This window comes from Triticum dicoccoides, chromosome 1B (assembly GCF_002162155.2).
Source record: "Triticum dicoccoides isolate Atlit2015 ecotype Zavitan chromosome 1B, WEW_v2.0, whole genome shotgun sequence".
In the NCBI taxonomy this organism is placed as follows: Eukaryota; Viridiplantae; Streptophyta; class Magnoliopsida; order Poales; family Poaceae; genus Triticum; species Triticum dicoccoides.
Window position 1 is genome coordinate 263,916,908 of NC_041381.1, and position 7,939 is coordinate 263,924,846.

At 44.0% G+C, this 7,939-nt stretch overlaps 1 long non-coding RNA gene across 1 annotated transcript; it reads right to left on the reverse strand.

Annotated features, from left to right (window-relative positions):
• Positions 1-234: 234 nt before the first annotated feature.
• Positions 235-1,894, reverse strand: LOC119330854. Its single transcript, XR_005160297.1, has 3 exons — positions 1,554-1,894; positions 396-1,038; positions 235-301 (listed from the first exon to the last, which is right to left on the reverse strand). It is a non-coding gene; the product is annotated as an uncharacterized LOC119330854 (long non-coding RNA).
• Between the last annotated feature and the right edge of the window lie 6,045 nt (positions 1,895-7,939).

Genomic DNA, 7,939 nt, shown 5'->3' on the forward strand with positions numbered 1-7,939 from the left:
CAGCAAAATGTTGGATGATGGCGCCAACAGAGTATGAAAGCATCAAATTTGACAAATCTAGAGATGGTAAATAGGGCAAGGAACGAAATAGGTGACATGTCCAAGAGCTCACTGAAGACCAAGCTTTTTGCTGTTGCGAACTGCACGAACATGAGTACCAAGCTGCAGCACTTGCACGAGGGTGTGGCCGTGTAGTGCTTGCCCGCGCTGCCGGAACCATGTGCTATGAGATAGCGAGCTGCACGTTCCGCTGACGCTGGACCACACCAGTTGGACACAGGCGCGGCCATGTACTGCTTGCCTGCACCACCAGTGTCTTATTGCACTTTGGAAAACACAACAGAAATTGGCATAATTAGAATGCACAAATAAATGTTAACTGCACGAAAGAGCACCCTATCCAAATGCACGGACGCAACGTCAGAGCTGCGTGCCACAAGCCAGTGAATTGCAAGGCGCCGACCGGTGTGCCCGTGTACTACACGCCTAGGCTACAGGGACCTGGGCTGAGCAAAGGAACGGCACGCCCCAGTAGCTCCCGATCCTGGCATCAGTGGCCACCCACGCACAAACCCAAAGCACCATCAAAACTGTTGTGGACTGCACAAAAGAAAATATGAAAACGCACCAAAAATTGATTAAGTAAAGACCAAAAGCACCCCCAAGAGACTGGGACAACTTCAACATGAAATTTCACTATAAGATGGCGTCGCTGATGAACTACAGCTCGGTGCTGGACAGGCAGTACGCCTGAGAGGGACAAGGAGTATGGAGTAGATACACTCTCGCATTGGAGACGTCGGAGCATCACTGATGACCAGAACCTACTTCCCCGCCTTCTTCCTCACAAGGAGATTGGAGCAGGGACATGGGAGAGGGCCAGGGGAAGGCGTGAACCATCCTACAGGTCGCTGGTGCGGGGTAGGTGAAGCGGTGGCCATCGACGCGCCCGCACTTGGTTGGATCCGACGACATCTAGTGCGCCTCCCCCGGCCTACCGCTGGTCGCCGGCAAATTTATCAAACAAGAAATAGGTATCTGCAAATCATCACCAAATAACAAAGTGCATTACACATAGTGGATGTAGAGCATCTAGAAGCAAATAGTTATACTCGAACAGAAGTATACTTAGTAATTCTAACTGAAAGAACTACGAGCACACTGTTCGGGCTTCTGAATGAAAAGAAACTCTTATTGTTGAGCATCTAGAAGTAAATAATTATACTCGAAAAGAAGTATACTAGTAATCACATTTTCTTTCTCTTTCTGATGTTCTTCCCCCTCCTGCAAAAATTTGGCAAACTAAACCGCAAGAACATGAATAGCAAACTGCAGTGCGCTGAATTTTTCCTATCAAAAATAATAAAAGTAAACTGTGACAACAAACAAACAAACTGAGGTTTTGGTATTTTTTTCAAATAAAATACTGCAACCGAGATCCTGAAAACCAAACAAACAGCACACATGTGCACGATGGCAGCGAACCAAGTAAAATGCATGCCACGCGCATCCGCACTACAGCGTCGCAAAATTGAAACAAAACTCCCACGCACCAGGGAACTGCATGCCCGTCGTCCTCTCAAGTCCTTGCGTACTGCACCGACGACCCAACCGAGCTGAAGTGAGAGCAACCTACACTGCTTGCCCGGGGCCAATGAACTGCAAGGCGCCAGTGTCGTTGACGACGGCGGTGTGTACTGCACCGTGGTCGAGAACTACAGAGTGGGGTCGCAGACTGCTGTGCAGCAAGGTGTGCACTGCACACGCAAGAGGTGGCAGGATGGCGTTGACCCCGGGGGGCCTCGTTGCCGTGATGACCGACCCTGCCGTTGATGCTGCAGTGGTGGGACACGACGAGGGTGGCAACCTCCCTGAATTAGCGACTGTAGCAGGCAGCTGGTGATAGAGGCAAAGGTGTCCCGTCTTTCGATGAGATGGTGGATTTCGCTTTGGTAGAAGTCGACTTTGACGATCCGACTACGAACGTGCGAGGACGTCGCGCCTTAGCAATCGCTAAACCAACTCCGAGAGGTTATTGACCACGCCGGAGCACGATCAACCTGACCACGAGGGTCTGTTTCCTGCGAGCAAACGAAGAACAAGCAAGAAACTAAGATTGCAATCTAGATATTGTGAATATAAGATGAAAGCTTTATTGATCAAGGTGGGGTTCTGTGACGCCTTTGTCTGGTCGTTGAACACAAACGAAGTACGCGAAGTTGCAGCTATGGCGAACTTTTAATCTAAACAAAACCCAAAGTCTAAACGATGCCCTAAGGGCTGTATATATGGAGGAAGAGGGGGGAATTTCGTGGCCCTTGGTGGAGGGGTCCGAAATCAACCCTATCTCTTGTTTCCCCACACATACGGACTCTAAAAATAGCCTATACTTATATATTTCGAAATTACATGGGCCTGGCCCAATAATAAGGTGACGCAGCACCTAAAATAGCCTCGGGACGAAATTTATGAAGTGGCATCTTGTATATTTCGTCCAAGGCTTCATGCACCCATTATGGTGGCTTCAAAGTCCTGAAATCATCACTTGTAACTCCGTTCTTGTTTCCCTTGCGCATGCCATCATCTCCATGCTTGTTCTTGCTCCAATGTTCATCCTTCTCCAAGCTAGGCCCTTCATTTGTAAGCAAAACAAATGTATCCAATTTAGGCAGCATCATATTCTCATGAACATTAGAATCATTACCAAGAAACGAAAGTACCTGGTAATTTAGTTGGCGTGCACGAGCTCTAGTAATTGGTCCAGTATGTATAGCAGCAGGGGCTGTGGGTGTAACAATTGTATTGATGTCCTCATCAGGTGTATCACAAACCCGTCAAGCAAACCTCAAATTCTTACCAGTTCTTACCCAGCAGCAGGTGGTGATCGGCAACCGTTGCAGTCAAAACTTCCCAAAGCTTGGATAGAGCGATTACCAGGGAGAGTCAAACGCACGACGTAGATGTATGTGGAGCTGGGAAGGCTTATAATATGGTAGCAAAAAGGGTCAGCAATAATCAATTCAGAGATGCAAAATTGAATAAACGCTCAACGACGGTACTGTGCTGGTCCTAGGCTAGACCGTGCTAGAGACGCGAGCCTAGAACACTAACAAAATCACGGCGCTGCACGTAAACAAGGGAAAAGCACACTCTCGAATTTTTTTTCGCTCTTTTTTTTGCGCTGCTTTATTTTTGCGCTGCTCTCTTTTTTTTGCGAAAAATCACTATAATGGCGAGTGTCTCAAAACTCTTCCCAGGTCAAACTGACAGGATGGGCACGAAATTTTTGTGACCAAAAAAAATTTTTTTTTGACTGCCCGGACCCAAAAACTGGAAACGGGTCAAAAAAAACTTTCTATTACGGCGACTGTCTCAATACGCTTAGAAACTGATGAGGACATCAATACAATTGTTACACCCACAGGCCCTGCTGCTATACATACTGGACCAATTACTAGAGCTCGCGCACGCCAACTAAATTACCAGGTACTTTCGTTTCTTGGTAATGATTCTAATGTTCATGAGAATATGATGCTGCCTAAATTGGATACATTTGTTTTGCTTACAAATAAAGGGCCTAGCTTGGAGAAGGATGAACATTGGAGCAAGAACAAGCATGAAGATGATGGCATGCGCAAGGGGAACAAGAACGGAGTTACAAGTGATGATTTCAGGACTTTGAAGCCACCATAATGGGTGCATGACGCCTTGGACGAAATATACAAGATGCCACTTCATAAATTTCGTCCCGAGGCTATTTTAGGTGCTGTGTCACCTTATTATTGGGCCAGGCCCATGTAATTTCGAAATACATAAGTATAGGCTATTTTTAGAGTCCGTATGTGTGGGGAAACAAGAGATAGGGTTGATTTCGGACCCCTCCACCAAGGGCCACGAAATTCCCCCCTCTTCCTCCATATATACAGCCCTTAGGGCATCGTTTAGACTTTGGGTTTTGTTTAGATTAAAAGTTCGCCATAGCTGCAACTTCGCGTACTTCGTTTGTGTTCAACGACCAGACAAAGGCGTCACAGAACCCCACCTTGATCAATAAAGCTTTCATCTTATATTCGCAATATCCAGATTGCAATCTCAGTTTCTTGCTTGTTCTTCGTTTGCTCGCAGGAAACAGACCCTCGTGGTCAGGTTGATCGTGCTCCGGCGTGGTCAATAACCTCTCGGAGTTGGTTTAGCGATTGCTAAGGCGCGACGTCCTCGCACGTTCGTAGTCGGATCGTCAAAGTCGACTTCCACCAAAGCGAAATCCACCATCTCATCGAAAGACGGGACACCTTTGCCTCTATCACCAAGGGAGTTGTGAAGGAACGTTCTGTGCGCATCATAATAGACGGAGGGAGCTGCAACAACTTGGCTAGCATGGAGATGGTGGAGAAGCTTTCTCTCACCACAAGACCACATCCACATCCTTACTACATCCAATGGTTCAACAACAGCGGCAAGGTTAAGGTAACACGTACTGTTCGTGCGCATTTTAGTATCTCTACATATGCTGATTATGTTGATTGTGATGTGGTACCTATGCAAGCATGTTCCTTATTACTTGGTAGACCATGGCAATTTGATAAAAATTCTGTACACCATGGTAGAAACAATCACTATACTCTTGTTCATAAGGATAAAAATATTACTTTGCTTCCTATGACTCCTGATTCCATTTTGAAAGATGATATTAATAGAGCTAATAAAGCACAACAGGAGAAGAATAAGAGTGAAAATCAGATTGTGGCAAAAGAATTTGAGCAACAAATGAAGCCTAATAATAAACCATCTAGTGTTGCTTCTGAAATTAAATTGAAAAGTGCATGTTTATTTGCCACCAAATCTGATATTGATGAGCTAGATTTTAGCAAATCTATTTGCTATGCTTTTGTGTGCAAAGAGGCATTATTTTCATTCGAGGACGTGCCTTCCTCTTTGCCTCCTGCTGTCACTAACATTTTGCAGGAGTTTGCTAACGTTTTTCCACAAGACGTGCCACCGGGATTACCGCCTATTCGAGGGATTGAGCATCAGATTGACTTAATTCCCGGTGCTTCACTGCCAAACCGTGCACCATACCGTACCAATCCAGAGGAGACGAAGGAGATTATGCGTCAAGTACAAGAGCTTCTCGACAAAGGTTATATACGCGAATCCCTTAGTCCTTGTGTTGTTCCTATTATTCTAGTGCCGAAAAAGGATGGTACATCACGTATGTGTGTTGATTGTAGAGGCATTAATAATATTACTATTCGTTATCGTCATCCTATTCCTAGGCTAGATGATATGCTTGATGAATTGAGTGGCTCTACAATATTCTCCAAAGTTGATTTGCGTAGTGGCTACCATCAAATTCGTATGAAATTGGGAGATGAATGGAAAACAGCATTTAAAACTAAGTTTGGATTATATGAGTGGTTAGTCATGCCTTTTGGGTTAACTAATGCACCTAGTACTTTCATGAGATTAATGAACGAAGTTTTACGTGCTTTCATTGGACGATTTGTGGTGGTTTACTTTGATGACATATTGATTTATAGCAGATCTTTGGAGGAACATTTGGAACATTTACGTGCTGTTTTTATTGCACTATGTGATGCACGTTTGTTTGTGATAGAGGCGAGGGTGTCCCGATCTTTCGATGAGATGATAACTATCGATTTGGTGGAGACGACTTTGACGATCCGACTACAAACGTGCACGACGTTGCGCCTTGGCAATCGCTAAACCAATCTCCTGAGGTTACTGACGATGCCGGAAGCACGGTCAGCCTGACAACGAAGGTCTATTCCTGCAAGCAATCGAAGAACGAGCAAGAATATGATAAAGCAATCTGAATATTGCAAATATATATGAGGTATTGATAATGGTGGGGATCCGTAAGCGGTCTTGGTCTGGTCGTTGGACACAAACGAAGTACACGAAGTTGCAATGGCTAACTTTTAACTAAACAAATCCCAAGGAAAAGCTACTAGATGGATCTACTTATATAGGAGCAAGGGGTGGCGGCCAAGGAGGTGGGAGGACGTCCCAAGGCAGCCTAAAACTAAATCTAGGTCGTACAAGGCCAATGGGCCCAAGTGGAGGTGATGTAACACCTTTGGACTTGTAGTTTGACTCGGATTCTGCTGCAGCATCAGATTGTTTCGTCCACAACTCAACGCTCCGGACGAATTTGAAGGTGATTCCACTTGGGTTGGAAAGTGCACGAAATCTAGTTTCCAACAAAAAAAGAATCACCCAATTCGGAGTCCGTATGAAAAACTTGTGTGCGTTTTGAGTCAGGTATGTCTGTGTAGTCCGAATCTGAATCCAGAACGTGAGAGACTTGGACTCTATCTTCTCTTGGGCCAAAAGTGACGTGAGAGAACTTTTTGGACAGCAAATAAACATCTCTTTCTTCCTTATCTTCATATGTGGATTGTACAAATGTCCCATACACCTGCAATTAGACAAAACACAAAAGTGTGTGAAGTATTTTTGTTCTGGATAACACAAATAGATTATTGAATAGTTTGCACTAGAAATCACCTGACAAATATGCATATATGCAATATTTTTGGTCATATCCAAGGTAGTCATGTCCTCATCATAATGACATAAGGGAAAGTCTCAATGAATTCAACCCATTTAGCATGTCTACGATTCAGTTTAGCTTGACTTTTAATATGTTTCAAAGATTCATGATCAGAATGTATAACAAATTCTTTGGCCCATAAATAATGTTGCCATGTTTCTAAAGTCCGAACAAGAGCATATAATTCTTTATCATAAGTAGAATAATTCAGACTAGGCCCACTCAATTTTTCAGAAAAGTATGCAACAGGTTTGCCATCTTGTAATAACACACCTCCTAATCCAATTCCACTAGCATCACATTCAAGCTCAAAAGTCTTATTAAAATCAGGAAGTTGGAGTAAAGGAGCATGTGTCAACTTATCTTTCAATACCGTGAAGGCTTCTTCCTGTGCGATACCCCAAAGAAAAGGCACATCTTTCTTTGTAAGCTCATTGAGAGGTGCAGCAATGGTGCTAAAATCTCTCACAAAACGCCTATAGAATCCAGCGAGGCCAAGAAAACTCCTCACTTGTGTGACCGTTTTGGGCTGCAGCCAACTCTCAATAGCTTCAATCTTGGCTTTATCAACTTCAATTCCCTGTGGAGTAACAACATAGCCAAGAAAAGATACTCGGTCGGTGCAAAAGGTGCACTTCCCAAGGTTACCGAACAAACGTGCATCACGTAGAGCAATAAAAACAGCACGTAAATGTTCCAAATGTTCTTCCAAAGATCTGCTATAAATCAATATGTCATCAAAGTAAACTACCATAAATCGTCCAATGAAAGCACGTAAAACTTCGTTCATTAATCTCATGAAAGTACTAGGTGCATTAGTTAACCCAAAAGGCATGACTAACCACTCATATAATCCAAACTTAGTTTTAAATGCTGTTTTCCATTCATCTCCCAATTTCATACGAATTTGATGGTAGCCACTACGCAAATCAACTTTGGAGAATATTGTAGAGCCACTCAATTCATCAAGCATATCATCTAGCCTAGGAATAGGATGACGATAACGAATAGTAATATTATTAATGCCTCTACAATCAACACACATACGTGATGTACCATCCTTTTTCGGCACTAGAATAATAGGAACAGCACAAGGACTAAGGGATTCGCGTATATAACCTTTGTCGAGAAGTTCTTGTACTTGGCGCATAATCTCCTTCGTCTCCTCTGGATTGGTACGGTATGGTGCACGGTTTGGCAGTGAAGCACCGGGAATTAAGTCAATCTGATGCTCAATCCCTCGAATAGGCGGTAATCCCGGTGGCACGTCTTGTGGAAAGACGTCAGCGAACTCCTGCAAAATGTTAGTGACAGCAGGAGGCAAAGAGGAAGGCACGTCCTCGAATGAAAATAATGCCTCTT